This window comes from Prionailurus viverrinus, chromosome D2 (assembly GCF_022837055.1).
Source record: "Prionailurus viverrinus isolate Anna chromosome D2, UM_Priviv_1.0, whole genome shotgun sequence".
Taxonomy (NCBI): domain Eukaryota; kingdom Metazoa; phylum Chordata; class Mammalia; order Carnivora; family Felidae; genus Prionailurus; species Prionailurus viverrinus.
Window position 1 is genome coordinate 60,198,384 of NC_062571.1, and position 19,122 is coordinate 60,217,505.

Below are 19,122 nucleotides of genomic sequence, written 5' to 3' on the forward strand. Positions count from 1 at the left end.
GAAAAAAAGAAGAAAAGCCTAGCAGAGCTGGAGAGCGGGGCACCAAGGCACAAAGTTAGCACTGGTAAGGACTTGCCAAATGGGGAGAGGGAGCATTGGGAACGGAAGAGAGCCAGGAAAGGTGAAGAGAGAGAAAGAGAAGGCGCAGCTCAGCTGCAGGGGACTCACGCGGAGAGTGAGGAGTGAAACGCGCTGACAGCCTTGTCAGGAAATCACCTCGAAGCATCCCACACCCTGGTCTGTCAGTTCCATCTCCCCAGGGGAGGAGCCCCTGTGAGTCACTGCTGCCGTCGGTCCCCTGGATTTCACTCCCCACCCCCCCAAGCGCACAGCTCTGCTCCAGAAGGGAATTAATTTCGGGCTCTTATTTTCTTCACCTGGAGAAGTGCTGGGCATTTTGGCAGCATAAGGGGAGAGGAGAGAAGCAGAAGTCAGGACTGCCTAGGGCGGGGGGTGGCGGGGCGCTGAGTGACCCAGGGCAGTGTGGTGCCTTGGACTGAGCTGGTCTTCTAGACAAGCACGGTACTTAAGGAAGAAGGGGTTTTTGCTCTAACAGCATGGGGCCTGGGACAGCAGTAGGCCACCTAGGCCCCGTCAGGGGCCCTGGAAAAAAACTGGCCTCTTGTTTAAACTCGGTCCTGCTGAAGGGGAGGCTTGGAGTTGGGAGGGAGTGGTTTCAGGCAGCCTCATTTGTGGAGCGGAGAGTCTCTCTCTCTCAGCCCTGGGGGGGGGGGGGGGTCAGAAATGAGTCCCACTTTCTTCAGGCGCACTCTGGGGGTTCTTCTCTGGCCCTGCCTCCTTTCTCCTAGCGCCTCTTCAGTTGGTATAAACCTCATGTTCTGGCCCCAGTCCTGACTGTCACCCCCAGAGCTTCCCCCATCATGTCACCCATCCATCACCTTCCTAAGGTGACAGACTCTGCGTCTGTCTCTAGGAATCCTTTTAATCGTTTTTATTTTTACAATCTAGTACATGAATATAGGATTAGAGGAATTTCAAACGATCCAGAAGTGCGTAGAGTAAGAAGGAAAAGCCCCTCTTTCCTCTTTCCCGCTAATCTTATTCTCTTCTCTGTAAGTTACTGCTCTGAACAATTTGGTGTGTATTCTTCTAGATCTTTTACATATCTACCATACATGTACAGTGGGACAGACGCGCACACAAATTAGATTGAGGGGCGCCTGGGTGGCGCAGTCGGTTAAGCGTCCGACTTCAGCCAGGTCACGATCTCGCGGTCCGAGAGTTCGAGCCCCGCGTCGGGCTCTGGGCTGATGGCTCAGAGCCTGGAGCCTGCTTCGGATTCTGTGTCTCCCTCTCTCTCTGCCCCTCCCCCGTTCATGCTCTGTCTCTCTCTGTCCCAAAAATACATAAAAAACGTTGAAAAAAAATTTTTAAACAAATTAGATTGAAAAACAATTACTATATAGATTTATCATGCCATACTACTATCTTATTATTTGTTCTTTTCACTTAAAAACTATCAGAGATATTTTCCAGGCCAACACATAAGGATACACCTCAACACATATAGATGTTTCACACGGCACTCCATAAGAGATTTCACCAATTCCTTATTGGTGGGCCTTTTTATTATTCCCAAGTCGTTCTTTTACAAACAATGCCACGGTAAGCCTTCTTAAATGTATGTCATTTTGTACAAGAATGAGTGATTCTGGGGCGCCCGGGTGGCTCAGTTGGTTAAGCGTCTGACTTTGGCTCAGGTCATGATCTCACGGTTCTTGGGTTCGAGCCCCACGTTGGGCTCTGTGCTGACAGCTCAGAGCCTGGAGCCCGCTTCGGATTCTGTGTCTCCCTCCCCTGCTCATGCTCTGTCTCTTTCTCAAAAATAAATAAACATTAAAAATTGTTTTAAAAGGAATGAGTATTTATGAGGTTCAGATTTCTAAAAACGGCATCACTGGGCCCAAAGACACTCGCTGTATATCTAACTGGGATTTTTCCTTTAAGCTTGAAACCGACATTTCCAAGCAAGTGCCCGTGGATGCTTCCAAGATGGTGATCTGGTTATTTCCAGGTAAATGTCTCCAACACTTCAAACTCAGTAAGTCCTGTTCCAAGCTCATTATTCCCTCCCTTCCATCCTGCTACTCTGCCTCCCAGACTACGTTGGTCAGCATCACCCTATAGATCTTGTCACCCACGTGCCACACCTTGGGTCATCTTTGACCAAGGTGTCTGCGTGTCCAGATTTGCCCAGGATTGTTCAGTGTGTGTCTACTGTCTTGGTAAAATGACCGATAGTACTCTTTTCATCCTCAAAACCATTCTGGATTGGACCATAAATTATATGGTCACGCTATTCCTCCTCATCTCTGATTCCTGTTCAACCCATCAGTAAGTCCCACCCACATCGTTAGCCTTCGGTGATGACAGGCTCTTAAACTAGCCTCCCTGCTCTGTATTTCTCCTCTGTTCAACTCATCCTTAGACCTCACCACCAGTCTTGTCTATTTAGGCCATGACTTTTATCTTACTACTCTCCTGCTTCCCATTGCCTACAAGACGGAGTCCACTCTAGACCCATCTTATGCCATAGCTGTCCAGAGAACATACACCCATCCGACAGGCCAGGAATCTGTATCGCATTATCTGGAGAAGGGCTAGTAATCAGGCACTGGAAAAATTGTTCCATGCCCCCTAGATCTGCATGAGATGGCCTGGCAAGAGGAAGACAAATTAATAATTGATGAAGAGAAAAGATTTCATGTGGTCTGAATGAATCCTGGCAAGTGGCTTGGTGTCTCTCTGAATTCAGATCTGGGGGTGTCCATAGAGAGAGGTCTCCTTGGGCAACAACCCCCCCAGCTCACGTTTTCTCCCCACCGCTCACCTGCTTTTTCCCCTGGTTTCACAAAATTCCAGCCAGTTTTCCTCCATTTCTTGTTCCAGGGCTGGAGTCCTCAGGGACCTCTTTTCATGTTTGGCCATTTCTGGTTGGCTCTCATCCAGCTGCTGCCTGCCTGCTGCACTCCAGGCCAACTGGGAGCAGCATTCTACAGGATCAAGGATCACAGGAACACCCAATCCTTGGGTAAGAGTAAGGGTGGCAACATAGAGCCCGTTGTATGCATATGTGGTATTGTTAGAGTCAGCCTTCAAATGCTTCAAGCCACAGCCTGGGGGAACTATTCTAGGGAAACTAAGGGAACCTTAGTCAGAACTCCCTCTTCCTCCCCCACCACGTTAACCCCCACCCACCTGAGTCTTTATGATAAGCCTCCAGACCTCTTCACCAAATCTAAGGGCACCTGCAGCCTTTCCACTCCCTTCCCCGGCATCCCCTCCCTTCACTCAGATGTTGCCAAATGGATGGTGAGCCTGGATAGATCCTGGTGGCCAAATTCCAAACAAAGGGGGAGGCATCCTGGCCCCCCGCCAGTGTTCCGTCCATGGTAATTTGGCAGGAAAGCGCCAGCTGCATATATCTGCACATCTGTTTATGCCTCTGGCTTGTTATTTATTCTCTGCCTTTCATGGGCAGCAAAGCCAGAGCGCACCTCAACTCTTCCCAAGTTAGATTAACCAGGAAAGAAGGCTGGGACACTCAGTCACTACAATTGCTGATGTTCATTGAAGGGTATGCCTTCTCTAGCAGCTGCTGCCACTTTTCAAAGAGACGCAGAGGAGAGGCATGAAAGGGAAGGGAGGAGGCGGGAAAGGGTGGGAGGAGAGGGAAGGAGAGATGAGGGAGGGCTGTGGAGTTAGAGTTTGTAGTTATGTTGGGAGTCCTTCAGGCAGATGGGCCGATCCCTGACCCCACTGGAGATGGGGAGAGCTGGCCAGCCAGTCTGAAACACAATCACTCTGACCTTCCTTCCTGCTAGATACCGTGTTTCAGCGTGTGTGTGTGTGCGTGTGCGTGTGTGTCTGTGTGTGTGTGTGTGTTCTTGTATGCTGTGGGCGAGCAACAATCCTGGGGATAAGGCTTTTTAACAGAGGTTACATAAGACAGGCTTCTTGAGGTACTCAAATAACTTTTCTTGAGGAATTCCTGGGATGAAGTATGTGGTGAAGAACCAGGGCCAAGCTCTGTCCCTGGGATTAAGAAGGAGAAGGAGCGAGGAGAGAGAGGAGAAGGAGGGAGAGAGGGAGGGTTAAAAGGAAGGGCAGGAGGAGGAAAAGGAAGGAGTGTTAAAGAGTAGAGAAACACGTTCAGCAGGGAAGAAAGAGGGATGGGTGGAGGGGCCTGGAAGTTTGGAGATCCTTGGCATAGGTGCTATCCTTGGTCCTGACTGACAAAGGTCCCAGGAATATCCCAGAGTCCCTGTCTTGGATGGTCCTCCCAACTCCCTACAATATCCTTTGAAAGGGACTGAAGGATTTTTAGAGTAGGAACAAAGCTCTGGAGCTCATCTGGTGAGAACTGAATGCACAGATCTGACCCCTCCCACTCTTACTCCATCTCCCTCTCCTGCCTTTTTCAAAGCAACCCCCTGTCCAGTCAATGCTCCTTGCAGGGGACAGATAGGTGTGGGCCCAGAGAACCCTGGGTAGGGCTCCTGGTTAAGAGTGCAGGCATCCGAGCCCTGGGGACCCTTGGCCTGAGTGGAGGAAAGTGGGGGTGCCCTAGTGTGGGGAGCGCCGGCCTGGTCAGACTTAAAGCAACTAAACCCTACCAAATTCTGGACAGACATTTTGCTTCTACTTTCCCTCCCCTCCTTTGCAAAGCCCAAATACCAACATCATTTTTACCCTCCTTCAAAAAATTATATGTAACGAGCTGTTCACAGGCAGTACTTGCACAGATGGGGGTTTAATCAGCTGGAGTCTAAGCACACGGGCATTCCAGCCTAATCCAATTCCCATCCGTTCATTAGGGGAAATATTCATCACCCAGAGATTACAGCAGGGCCAAAGCTCTGAATGGATTCTAAAGAGCTGTCACTGGAGCAGTAACTGCACCCGCCGAGACAGGAGGCCAGATTGTGCAGAGGGGGCCTGGCAGCCCCTGGCCATGCCCCGGGACCCCTGGTCCTATGAGGCTACTTCATAGTTTTTGCTTGTGTTTTTGCTTTGAGAATCACTGTTTACAGGCCTGGGGGCCAGGCACCAAGGGGGAAGATAGGGAAATATCAACTGCCTTTGGGCGTCCCTGTTTAGAGGGGAGACGCATCATCCCTTGCTTGTAGGGAACCCCCAGTCTAATGGGGAGAGAAGTGGCCCCCACTTTCTAGACTGCTCTCCGAAGAGTGCTAACTTATACGTGACAGACATCTTTGTCCCAAAATCTCTAGCAAGAAGCAAGAAATTACCTCCTCGTGAAGGCAGAGGTAAGAGCATGACGCCTCCCAGTCCCTACAGCAAATCAGCGGCAGAAGTTGGGCACAGAAGGCAAGCTGCAGACTCCAGACTAAGGAACACCATTACTTCCCTTCTCCCATGGGGGGAACTGGGCCAGGGGAAGCCAGGGAGAAGGGCAAGGGACATCTCCAAGGTTGGCCTCTCCCAAACAGATGAGACTCTCATTGGTGTCAAGTGACTTTCGCCTTCTGGCATTGAGAATCTTGACTGTTTCCCTGTGGTACCTGCCCACATCCCCACTTGAAGTTCGGAAAACCTATTTGTTGATCTCCACTGGCTTCCCCTGGTGCCACTCTATGTCTGCCATTTTTCTCCTATCCTCCCTGGTAGTGTTGGTGGGTGTGTTGCCTCAGGTGGCACAAACTCATCCCAGAGTGTGTCTGACCCAAGGGCAAGGCATTCAAGGGCTAGACTGTGGCCTCAAAGTCTGTAGCGCTTCCTGCCACCTTCAATCCTAGACAGTCCTATGGGCTGAGGAGAACTGTCACCTGCATCCCCTGTCTCCTCTGCCCTTCTGCTCACCTGGCCCAGGACAAAAGTAGGGGAGGGAGAGAATGGAGCATGTGGCCCACCTTCCCCTAGGGGTGAGGGAGAACTTTCTGGACCAAGCACACTGAAATGGAGACCTGAAGGGTAAGGGGGAAATGCCCAAGTGTGGGGCAGGATGGGGACCGTCACCCTTATTGGCCCCTCCTGCTCCTCACACCTCTTTTCTCCCAGACTTGTGGGACCGCTTCTTGGCTCAGGGCCCTTCAGTCCAGTCTCCTCAAGAGGTCCTCCTCCACTAGCCACACCCTGCCCAGCATCCAGCTTCCCCAGAGACTTCCCAACTCTGGGGACACTTTCCCCCAGGGATTCAGTTGAAAGACGTAGGACCCAGAGGAGAAGGATCCAGAGAGGGTGGGATCTGGGTATTCCTCAAAGGGAGCACCTGGTGGCAAGAAGGCACGTGGTGCTGCTGCTCCCAGGGCCATGACCTCAGGTGGGGATCAGAGACCTGGGGCAGAGGGAGCTGACAGAGGGGACGAGATCCAGATAAGAAATGAATAAGCAGGCGAACCACAGGGATACCTGAGAGTTCTGGGGTGTGGGGATCCGTAAATACCCTCTCATTCCAGCACAGATGTAACCTACCTGGGACATGGGACCTGGAGCCACATCCTGCTGCTGAATGGGAAGTGGCAATACGGTCAGGGGCCTGGCTTCAAACTCTGTTTTCACCCTTCCTAGCCATGGCATCTTTGGTCAGCCACTGCTGTGTATCTGACTCTTGTTTCTTTATCTGTAAAAGTTAGGCTGAGAACCCAGGACAGAGATTTATTACAAGGAATTGGCATGATGTGATTGTGGGGGTTGGCATCCTGAGTGGCATCCTGGGTTCTTGATGCTCTGACTCCTTCTAAGGGGGTGGGCCTGAGTGGGGCGGAGCGTGCGTTATCATAATATATGCATATTTTATATGCAGGAGATCTATTTCAAGGAACTGGTTTATGCAACTGTGGAGGTTGGCTAGGCAAGTACAAAATCTGTAGGTCATGCAATCAGGAAGGAAAGAGAATAGCTCAGGAACAAGTTGGACCCCGGGGCAGTGGTAAGGCCATTGTCCACAGCCCATCAGGAAGAGGAGTCTAGCGGGGGTAGGGCAGCCGGAGTGTCCTTCATCAGGAAGTGTGTCCCTTTCAAGGGCTTGCCTGCTTAGGCCAGGCTCACAGGGGATATTCTCCCTAAAGTTGACTAATTAGGGACTTTAATTACATCCTTCAAATCCCTTTGCAGCAGGCCCTAGATCAGTGTTTGCTTGAATAACAGGGAGAGGGTGTGTGTTTGCTACAAAGTGGCGGCCGCCCTCTCTCCCGTTCTCCAAGAGAGTGTAGCCTGGTTGACCCGTCAAAGGAAATCACACGGCAAAAATGATTTTTATGGAGATTAACTATTAGATACTCTTTGGGACAGTTTCCCGACAGCTGGGACTCGCTCGGGAATTTACGCACCAAGGAGCTGAGGCTCTGCTTCTCTTAACAGAGGGGACCAGAAGAGGTTCCGGCCATAGTTGTCTTTGGTCAGAAGCGAGGGTGTCTCTGTGGGGCTCCTGAGGTGTGTGGATATGGCACATCATGGGGAGGACCTCAAGATCAACCAGTGCTCCGGAGATGCCCTGCCCTGGCAGTTGGGGCCACCGCAGCCAGAGCTGCGGCAGCAGATGACCGTCCCGGCCCTTGGTGACCGGTGGGGCTGCAGCAGGTAATTACCGGGCAGAGGCTGGGAACTGACAGGGTAATTATTAGCTTCTAATTGCAGGGCAAACCCAGGCCGAGATCCTTCTCTCCAAAGCAGAGGGCATTACTATTTGCATAGCAATTAATTACTTTGGGAGCTGCGGAATTTAATTACCCACTCGTCCGCAGGAGCCAATAATTAAATTACTCTCAGAAACAGGGTATTTATTTCCCAGTTAGGCTGAGCAGGTAGCTCCTACCTTGGGGAGTGAGCCTGGGTGGTGACCCCTGAACCAATGGTTGGCCCCCCGGCCTGAGCACTCAGAGTGGCAACCTCGGTGCCGCAGGAGGGAGTGTCCGCCCCGTGATGCAGACAGACGCTCGACACACACAGATGCAGGCCCTCGTGGAGCACGCTCAGACCCAGGGGCTGGCTCTCACACACGTGGTCGCCGGTGGAGGCGGGGACGCGCGCGCGCACCCACAGCGTCATGTAAACCATGCACGTAGCAAGAAGGGCAAAAAGACCAAACAGGGCACTTTTGCTCTGTCGTTTGGCCACAGCTGCTTGGCCTAACTTGTGTCAAAATGTCAAAATGTATTTTTAGTACCGTGTACTGTGGCCAACAGACTGATTCTGAGTCCATCTAGTCCTTCTAGAATCTCTTTTCATCCCCGATTCCTCTCAGGGCTGTGTCGGGGTTGGGAGGGGCTTAGGGCAGCGTGGGGCTTAGGGAAGGATAGAAGAACATCACTTGATAATAATTTAAAAAATCGGAGAGTTTAATGTTCCTGCATCAAAATGTCCGTGTCAAGATGTCATATACTCTTGAGAGATGGGGGCCTCTGGAGTCTTCCAAATAGAGTGGCCCTTGGGAGCAGGGCTGTGTTAGGTTCAGTCCTTACTTCTCCCTCTTCATAGAAGGCAAGGTGGGGCTGGGGTCATGGAGGTAAGAAGGAGCTGAGGGGAGGGGGAAGCCACCAAGGGTGTGTCTGGATCAGCTCACCCGCTGACTGGGATAGCCTGTCCCCCAGGCCTGAGAAAGCCTAGAGGTCGGGTGGCATCATTCCTGTTTCCCCATGGCTGTCCCCCAAGTCCACCTGCCCTGTTCTCCACCTCGCTGCCTGGGCAGTCAGTAGCTGCCAGCTAGTTGAGGCAAGGCTTTTGCAGAGTGTGGGGTGACGTGTCTGGCTCCGGTGCTGGGGATCCCAGCGGTAGGGCCGCCTGCTGCTGGTGATGAGACGCCCAGTCCTCTGGGCCAGCGGACCTGGGGTCTTTGTGCGCCACCACCCTCAGAGGAAGGATGGAAGAGATCCGGCTCGCCTCCCTTGCTCTTCACTCTGGGAAGGGTCTCAGGCGAATCAAGTGGGTGCTGGTTATTCTGGCCTTTTAGATTCCCCCTCCGTTTCCCCCAGGTGACATTATTGAGCCCCTGCTGTGTGCAGGTCCAGAGCCAGGCCACCTCCCTGCCCTGCTGCCTTTGGTTGCGTTCCCAACTGACATTGGCGCCCAGCCCTGACCTCTTGCACCCCTCCTCCCAAAGCCTAGAGCTGAGCCCTTCTCCGACCCCTCCAGCTTGGCCTCAGGGCCTCCCGGGGTGGGATCCTATAGGCGCTTCTAATGCAGTTCTCCCTGACTCTGTTCAGGGCACCCACCACCAAGGAAGAGCCAGGGCCGGCCCTCGGCCCAGGCTGCTGACAGCAGCGATTCATCTCCATCACAGTAATGGCGTCCCCATTAATCGGCCATAAACTAATAAAGCAAGCACTTTCCACCCCACACCCCCCCCCCAACTTCATTAAGTCTTTAGTACATTAATATGTCTTACTTAGTGTCAGCTAAGCCTCTTTCTCCGTTTGGGGTGGAGCACGGTGGGATGGGCGCCTTGCCCGGTGGGCGGGTGACCATGACCCCTCCCGTGGCCTGGGCAGAGGGTCTGCTGACTCAGGGCCACCCACCCCCCTCTCCCTCCTCCTCCGCCCACCGCCCGCTGAGAGGCCCTAGAGGCCCAGGGAAGCAGGAGCAGGAGGAACAGGAAGAAGTGGGGAGAAGCAGAGGTGTAGGGAGGAAAGAGGAGGAGGAGGAGGGAGGGACTGAGGAGGAAGGGGGCTGGCAGGAAAGGAGGAGACGGGATGGGGGAGGAGCCGTGCACCTCCAAATTAAATTTGTGATTCAGGCATCAGATGGGCCGACAGCCAGAGATTAATTCGACTGATCGAGTTATAAAGAGCGGGAGGCCTGGGTAATCAATCTTGCAGCTGTCAGGCCGACAGGCAGGAGTATTAACCTGGCGAGACGGCACATACCGAGGACTTCTTCATTTCATTCACCCCAACCACGTCCCTGACCACCTCTGGCCTGTCTCTCCAAATAATAATAATTGTGGCTGTTAACGATGACAGAGACAGGCTCTTCTGCCAGGGCCTTCTCTCCGGGAACTCCCGCCCGCCGCTCAGTGTGACCAGAAGGCAGAGCAAGTAACAGCCGGTGGCCCTCCTTGAGAGGTGGGGAAATCGAGGCAGGGACTCCAACAAGACCTTCAGACGGGCCAGAGGTGGGGTTGGGAAGGCACTTGGAGATAAGGACACTGTCCTAGATCCCTCTTGCTTCCCAGGGAAGGAGCTGTCCCCCAACGAGGGGGCACAAACCCGTGGCACTTTCAGCTCTGGCTGAGGAAGCTGGGCTCCAGCTGTCTCCTCCTCTGGCCTCTGCCCACCCTGAGCACAGCTCTGAGTGCTGAGTGGGCTGCTTGGAGGCCCCGCCCCGGCCTTGGGCTGGGGCCCTGTTCTTGCTGGCAAGCCACCTTTCCTGCTCCCTCTCCTTGCCCGACAGTGTCAGTCCGCACCTGGGGTGGGGTGGGGGTCTCCCTGCAGAGACTTGTGGAAACACCATCCCTTGGGCAGAGAAGGGGTGTGTGTGTGGGGTGGGGGGGGATACTGCCTTGAAGTTGACGCCTCTCTCAGTTCCGGCTAATTTTCACATCCTTCAAACTCTGATATCTCTTTCTTCCTTGCTCCGGGGAAAGGAAGGGGGAAGAAGGCACAGTGTGTGTGTGTGTGTGTGTGTGTGTGTGTGTGTGTGTGTGTGTGTAGTTTTGGGGGGCCGTGTATAAAGGTGTGATGCGGGCATGTAAAAAGATACCTTTAGGGTATGAGGGAAGTGAGCCAGGACTGAGTCAGCCCTCTGAAATCCTCAGGCCAGGGTGTACTGTAAGTAGTGGAGGCCTTGGACGGTCAAGGTGAGGAGACAGAAGTCCTCTCCTCCTTTCTTAGTAAGAACCAGGCATAGTTACTTGAGGGGCCATGGTCCCTCTAGTGCTCTAACAACGTTATCTATTATTATGTTGTGATTATTATTGCCAATCTAGGGACCACCCCACCCTGCAGACAACAATACAATTCTCATTTATTGTGTTCTAAGTATTTCTAGATTCTCGCTAAGCGTTTTATATATGTTACAACTTTAATGTTCACAAAAAGCTCTACAGAGTAGCTTCAATTTTCAGTCGCATTTTACAGAAGAACACTTGAGGTTCAGAAGGGTTTGGGTACTTGCTTAAGCTGGCCTTGCCAGGAAATGGTAAAGCCAATAGTTGCGCTGCCCAGCGCCTCAGTACAGGCTGACTTTGCCCAAGGCCCCCAAATTCACTTGCACTCCACCGTGGCCCCTCCGCAGCATCCCCTATTGGCTGATTCTGGATATCTCCAGCTGAGGTTCCCTGGGCACCGGATCCCTCTGGGTGTGAGGAGGGTGGGGAGGGTGGTGCTGTTTGTTCAGAGGGTGGGGTGGGGGGGGCTGGGTGTCAGAGAACACTCATCCAGGGCAAAGAGGAGAATAGGGCCCCGCCCGGGGAGGCTACTCAGTGCCCTAGAGTAACCCCAGGGAGTAGGATTGCCCCCTCCCCAGGCCCCATGGCCTTGTGGGAAAGGAGAGGGTGCTGACTTACCCACATCCGCCCCCTCCCCAGGGATGGAACAATTGGAGGGATGCCATGCTGGGTGTGTGTGGCAGGGAGGGATCCTGACTTGGATGGATCTAGAGAGAAAGCTCTCGCTCTCTTGCCTGACCCCAGCTGGGGCTGGGTCGGGGTTGGGGTGGGGGAGTGGGTCTGACTGGGGAGGCAGCCAGGCCAGCCCCTCTCCCAGGCTCCCTGGGACCCATTTCAAGTGGCTGCTTCCAGGCTGGGCCAGCCAGAGGGAGGGGGAGCGGGAACAGGGAGACTGCTTCCAAGCCAAGGTTCAAGGGTCTCCCTTCCTGAGCCCCTGCCCCCTTGCTCAGGGCAGCCATTGATTCCACGCTGTCAGTCTCAGCGTCTACTCCTTATTCTTTATCCGGGGCCAAGGGAAGGAGAGTACGTGCCACCCCCAGCCCATCTGGAGGTCGTTCTTGTACTTCGGGTGGGGATGGACGAGGTCCCCTGGCATAGACCCTCAGGGACCAGAAGAATCCCCAAGTCTGAAGGCTTTGATCATGGGGGTAGCTGGGGATTTAACCTGTTGTGGCTACCCTCGCACACTCCTGTCCCCTCCCACCTTCTCCTTCATGCCAGATCCTACATTGAGGCCTGGGCTTTAACAGTTCAGGGGCCTCTTGTGGCAGTAGTGTTGGGGGCGGGGGCAGCGTTCTCTGGTTTGTAGCTTTCTCACCCCATCAAGGCGGGAGTAGAATGAGACCCATTCTCATTCTCAAGACAGTAGAATGAGCTGTCTTGTCATGAGCACCATGATGGCCCCTCGAATCTTCTCTATGCCTTAGCTCCCCATCTAGGTAATAGGGAACTGCCTCCATGATCTCTCCCTCTTCTGCCTTAGGAGGGGGAAAGGTGGGTTGTTGGGGAAGGAGAGAGGAGAGATCTTCTAAGGCAAATCATGTAGAACATCTCTTTCAAAACCTGGCTGTCTCTCAAAGCCTCAGTTTCTTCATCTGTAAAACGGGACAAGTAATGCCTACTTCCGTGGCTTGTGGCGGTGCTCAAGTGAGATGGCAGAGAGGGTCTCGCACTGTGTCTGGCACATTGTGGGTGCTGAATAAATATCAAAACCATCAGCCAGAGCAGGGCAAGAGCTAGGGGTGTGGTGGAGGTGTGGGCTTTAGGGGAGAATGACTCTTTCTCGCCCTCTGCCTTCCTTACCTCCTGGCTCCTGATCCCTTACCCGGTCACAAGCCCAGGCAGAGGCCTTGGACTTGGACGCCCCACTCTGAAGAGCTCTTGGACAAGGCTGGGAGAATGTCTGTGTGCCGGACAGGGATGTACTCGAGGACTGGGTGTGATTCCACATCCCTGTTTCAAGAATGGAATTGTTTGGACATCAGCCAGGTGGTATATGTGAGTGTGTGTGTGTGTGTGTGTGTGTGTGTGTGTGTGTGTGTATGTGTGTGTCTAGGCTCAATGGCTGACATCAAAATACTTGCTGATTAATCTCTGTCTTCTCGTACCCAGCCCTGGTCCCCTAGAAGCTCCAGGCCTTCACTGGTGTCCAATGGGCCTGAGGGGGCAGAATCAGGCCCAGGAAGATGGATTTCCCCGGTCCCCTCAGCCCCAACCCAGCAGGGGAGGGAGAAGACTGCTTCATTATGTTTAATGGGATTATTGGGGGGGATAGTAGTCATGGGGCATTAGCTGCTAATTGGGTCCATAATAAAGTTAATAAAGCTCTTATGGTCTTTGCCATTAACTGTAATTAAGGGGGTGCTCTGTGGCAGGGTGGGGGGTGTTGGCGGGGAACGGGTACATAAGTCTTGCTGGTAGAAGGAGCCAGAACAGGAGCAGGTGATGGGGAAGCTGGCAGCCATGCCAAGGCCAGGAGCTGCACCCCGGGCTGGGCTCACCAGCAGGTCCTCTGGGAGCTGGAGGGGATGAGGTGGACAGGAAGGGAAGGGCGTCCATGATATGCTGTACATAAGAGCAGGGGGAAATTATTAACCCCAACCCAGATGTCCATACCCTTGAGGAGGCTCAGAACACAGAAGAAATGGCACCTCCAAGGAGAGATGGTATGGACGAGCTATGAGCTTCGGGGCCTGGCTCCAGCTCGGGTGTGCTGTGTGACCTTGGGGAGGTTGTATAACCTCTCTCAGTCTCCGTTTCCCCCTCCATAACAGAAGGATAATAATGGCGCTGTTCACGCCAGTTTCAGAAGCTGATGTGGTGGGAGGAAACCAGATGAGTGACTGGCGCTGTCGTTATCTTTGGAGCTTTTATTTATTTGATTTTTTAATTATACAAGAAGTACTTAAAGTCTTATAATTTTTTTTAACGTTTATTTATTTTTGAGAGAGAGACAGACAGAAGTGAGCTGGAGGGGCAGAGAGAGAGGGAGACACAGAATCCCAAGCAGGCTCCAGGCTCTGAGCGGTAAGCACAGAGCCCGACACGGGGCCCGAACTCTCGGAACCACAAGATCATGACCTGAGCCGAAGTCGGCCACTTAACTGACCGAGCCACCCAGGTGCCCCTAAAGTCTTGTCATAGATGCAGAAGCATACGTGACATCCTCTTCCCATTTTCCCTCTCCCATCCATTTGGTGTTTATCTTTCTAGAGTTTTGGGGATACATTTATGTCATATATATGTACATAGAGAAATATATAGTTGTCTTCCTTCCTTCCTTCCTTCCTTCCATCCATCCATTCTTCCTTCCTTCCTTCCTTCCTTCTTCCTCTTGCTCCTTCTCTTTTTTGACACATGGAATATTTTTGAATTGGCTTGCAATTTACTTTTTCCTCTTACATTTGTCTTTGTAGTGTTCCCATGCCAGTACGTGGAGATCTACCTCATTTTTATATGGCCACTCATATTCTATTGTTCAGATATACCATCATTTATTTAAACAGTTAACCTATTCATGAGCATGTAAGTTGTTTCCAGTGTATGACATTTAACAATTTTTGTAAACATTTATTTAGTTTTTTGAGAGACAGAGACAGAGTGTAAGCGGGGGAGGGGCAGAGAGGGAGGGAGACACAGAATCCGAAGCAGGCTCCAGGCTCCGAGCTGTCAGCACAGAGCCGGACACGGAGCTCAAACCCTCAAACCGTGAGATCATGACCTGGGCCAAAATCGTGCACTTAACTGACTGAGCCACCCAGGCGCCCCCAGTGTGTGACATTTAAACAGCAGACCATCCTTGTATTGTCTTTGTGTAGTTGTTTATTTCTGTAGGCTAGATTTCTGGAAATTGAATAGTTGGGCCCCAAGAGATATGTATTTTATTTTTGTGTTATAATAAACGTGTTTGTTTTTGAAAGGTAAAGCATATACAAAGTTCAAAAAAAAAAAATCATAAAGTACAAAGGAGTGAAACTCCTGACCTCAGTTCCCCTCCTGGTCCTCAGTGCCATCACTGTTACTTCTTGAAGATTTAAAACTATAGATTTTCAAAAACTGGTGAATGCTTATGTGCATATTTCCTCTTCTTCCGCACCCTCCCCAAATGGTGGCATATACCCTACTCTGCTCTGCATCTTGCCTTCTGTCTGCACCTTGCTACCCTTATATCTTGAAGATCATTGATGATGGGAGTATGTGGCTACTCTTTTGAATGGCTGCGGAGTATTCCATTGTGTGGCTGTGGCTTCATTATCAGCCAGCGTCTGGGTAGACACCTAGAATGCTTCCTGTCTTTAGCTCTTACAACACGACCATAAATACTGACGATATATATTTGCCCGAGCACACACGCGGGACGCGGATAGACAAATTCCTGGATGTAGAATTGCTCGGCCAAATGATATGTTCATTGAAAACGCCTGATAGATATTGCCAGATTGCACATCAAGGTGATCTCCCAAGCCCGCGCGCGTGCTGCCTGCCAGGCCCTCAGCAGCAGCCACATCAGTTGTGCGCCTTTGCTCTCAGGCACACTCACGGGCAACGGTTCTTCCCGCAGCTCCCAGGATCGGGGGAGTCCCAGGGTGGATGCAGCTTTCCCTGGGAGAGGCCCGGCAGGAGGGGAAAGGCTCGAAGGGGAACTGGATAAACAGTTGTCAGACCGTGGAGGAAGAGTTACGGTTGGGGTCAGGGGTTAATGCAGGTGGGGCTACCGGACACGCCACACAGAGCAAACAAAACAAGTTGGGGGAGGGAGGGGCTGGCCCTGGGGTGGGGGGTGCACCAGCCAGCCCGGACTTGGCTCTCCCCTGGGCGGCTGCCTTCACGAACACAGGCTCTGGGCTGCCGAAACCCTGGGGGCTAGCTGCTGGGCTCTGAGGCCACGGGGGCGGGGGCGGCTTTCCCCTCCCGTAAGGCCTCCCCAGCCCAGAGCCAGCAGGGTGGGCGCACTGAGCAGCCCTGCCCACTTCCAGGGCCTCTCTGGGGGGTAATCCCCCCGGAGCCCCGTCTGGGAGGCTTTGTGAGGTATTAGAGATGAGCCAGGCGGCGGGCCCTGGAGCCAGGCGCAGCTTTTAGAGCATTCCTGGGCATTAGGCTCCCTGTCCCAGCCCAGCCTTACCCTCACCCCCCTCAGCCCCAGGGCCTTCTCTGCCTCAGCCACTCCTGGCCTAATTACAGGTGTCCATGTCGGGGTCAGCAGTGGGGTTAATTTGGAGCTTGTCCTGGGGCGGCCGGGGCTCATTAATGGAGTCCCAAGGAGTCCAGGGGATGAGCTGGGCAAGCAGGGGATTAGGGGCCGAGGAAGACAGTTGTCGGGGAATGGTGGGTCAGATGGGGCTGTGAGCGAGGCCCGGGCTGGGGTCAGCCTCAAGCGTGTGTGTTCATGTGCTCCCCACACGGGCCCTCGTACAGCCACAACAGGTGCTCAGAAACACAGGCACACGCGGCCACGGACCCAGACGCTTCCCAGAGACTTCTAGAGGCAGACACACAGAATTTCATACCCACATAGGCTCACACACACAGACATACAGCATTATGACTTAGGACCACTTCCCACGAAGTTGCAGGGTGTGCAAGGGGCGGGGGCTTGGGGGAGATGAGCCACAGCTCTCTCTCCAGCCAGAAACTCTGGCCTGCCGAAACCAGCCTCCTCTGGTGCCCCGTCCCATCCCCTACCAGGGTGATGATGTTCCCTTTTCCTTTTCCCTCAAGCCTCCTCCCACCCCAGACCTGCGATTCTGAAGCATTGGCCTGTGGATAGAATGACTTACAGAAGTCTCCACGCCAGGCTGGGGGGAGGGAGGGAGCTCTTCCTGCACGTCCGGGTCCTCCAAAGGGTCCCAGTGCTCAGCTGTCAGCCCAGCCCCCAGAAGACTCCCCACCCCCACCCTTCATGACAAGCCTTGGGTTCTAAGGGGAGGCAGGGCCATACTGCACAGAGGTCACTGGAGCGGAGGAGGAGGAGGAAGAGGAGGAAGGAGCTGATAGGAGCCAGGGCTGGGAGGGGGTGGGCAGGGGGAAATCATTTAACCCCAAAGCCGCCACTGTTCTTTGGACCCCCCCCCCAACCCGCCCCCCGCCTCCCAGCACTGACAGGGGCCAGCTGGAGCCGGCTGAGAAAGAGAGGCCGAGTGTGGGAATGCAGGGAGGGGGCCTCCCAGGGCTTCCTGGGTCAGCTGGGACGAGGGCACCCGGAGAGTTCTTCCCCGGCCTGTCCCCCTGCCGCCATCCACGTCTAGGATGTGAAATTAGGCCCTGGTTCCCTGGCTCTGTTGCTGACAGGGAGCTTTTCCCAGCATTAACCGCTGACCCCAACCCCAAGCTGACTGGCTGATGTTACTCCATTCCTGACTCAGAAATCCAACATTGGACTCTAGAAGGGTCAGATTTGCCCAAGGATACTTCCTTCCATCTGTGCCCCCTTGCCGGGGCACCCTTTTCACCAGTAGTTACAGGGGATCCCAGGGGCAAAGTGACTCCCATCACAGAAATAGCCACTTCTCTGTCCCACTAACAGCCTTTTCATCGGTAAAGGTGTCCACGGGGCTAGGCTGCCACCTGTTGTCATCTCAACCTCGGTCCTAGGCAACAACTATTCCACCCTTGTTTCCTGGTCTCCCCCATGCCATTCCCAGGACCCCCCACATACTCCAGGCCCATAATTGAATATAAAGGCCCAGAAGCCAGTGCAAACAGCAGCATTAATCACCAGCAACCTGGCAGCCTCCTGCCATAGATCTTTCTCACACATAAAATAGCTCATGTTAATCATTGCTGCTGATTTATTGTCTTCTCCGCCTTGTACATAAATTATTCACCGTTGCTGGGGTGCGTGGAGGAATCCTGTGATGAGGGCTTCCGTCCTTCCGTCTGCGTCTGTGAGGTGGATCATTGGACCTCTGGGTCCTCATAGCAGCTCTACAGGACTGTGGGTGTTCACTGGTCTGGCCCAGGCAAGGAGCCCCAGGCAAAGGGATTGAGGGGATAGTAGGGAGAAGTGCCCCATTAGCAAGTGAGTGTCTGCTCCGCCTGCGAACACGCACAGGAACTTCTCAGCTCTAGGAAATGGGGCTGTGGCCTCCGGGACCTTTCTAGTCCTGGCCAGGAGAAACGGGGCAGAATGAGAGGCCCGTGGTTGGCCCCTTGGGCTTCCTGAGGCCGTTGTGGGTGGAGCAGAGGGAGACTTTCCTGGGAGGTTCCTGCCCAGCACCTAAGAGCCTCGGCTGCCAAAGAAGCCCAACTCTTGGGAGCGCCCCGTCCCAGGAAGCAGGATGTGGGCGTGCTCACCGGACGGATGGAGGATGGACGTGGAGTCCTGCCTGCCTCCCCCAGGGCCCTGTCTCTCTGGGGTCGGTGCCGCTCTCTCTGGCCACACCTCTGAGAAGGCCAAAGCCTCAGAAGATGGTGGCAGTAGTTATGGCAGTGTCCACCAGAGGGCAGACCTAAAACCCAGGACAGCAGCGCTGGAGGAAATGCCTTTGGAAAAGGTGGGCTGGGCAGGAGACAGACGCGTGGGGGGGTGGGGGGGTGGGGGGGGATAGGTGGAGATGTGAGTCTTGCTGAGGGAAAGAGCCCCGAGCCTCAGTGGGACCAAAAGACAGGACCCATCTCACACATGAGACCACACCCGGTGCCATCCTCCAATGGGATCGTCTCAGAAGAGTCGGGGGTCCCAGAAGGCGTGTGTGAGCAACGGGACCCGAGCCGGGGAGGACGTGGCCAGTCCCAACATCACTGGCTGGGGCCGAGCTCCCCTGAAATGTGGCCAGGCTCTTAAGGCTCTCCTTCCCAGGTCCAAGCCCATCCTCAGCATCTGGAGGGCTCGCTGGCCCTCAAAAGGATCGTTCAGACACACGGGCCTGTGAGCTGCGTGGACCCTTTCCACTCAAGGACCCCTGGCCCCCCACAGACCCGCCCCCTCCTCCCTCTCCCTCCTCCATGTAAATAGTGAGGTGCCCAGAGACACAAATGAGTCGTAAGATTCAGGAGACTTGTGGCTTCAACAACGGGCTTGCCAGAGGCCCCCAGCCTGACCCTTCTCCAAGCCCCTCAACCCCCACATCCCACGCAAGGGTATGGTCTTCTGGCCTCTCCCGAGGCCGGGCAGAGCTGCGGTATGATGGTGTGCATAGCACGCGTGGCATTGCATCACCACCTAGCCAACAAGCTGTTTCCCCCAGAGACGCAGGGCTCTGGCCCTTTAAATGCCTTGAGCCCCAAGGGTGGAGCTGGCAGAGCCGGACTCTGAA

The 19,122-nt window shown here is 53.9% G+C and overlaps 1 long non-coding RNA gene across 1 annotated transcript; it reads left to right on the forward strand.

Moving 5' to 3' along the window:
* LOC125147988 (uncharacterized) lies at positions 1–13,198 on the forward strand. Its single transcript, XR_007145376.1, has 4 exons — positions 1–64; positions 1,969–2,035; positions 2,911–3,052; positions 12,980–13,198. It is a non-coding gene; the product is annotated as an uncharacterized LOC125147988 (long non-coding RNA).
* Positions 13,199–19,122: the final 5,924 nt, after the last annotated feature.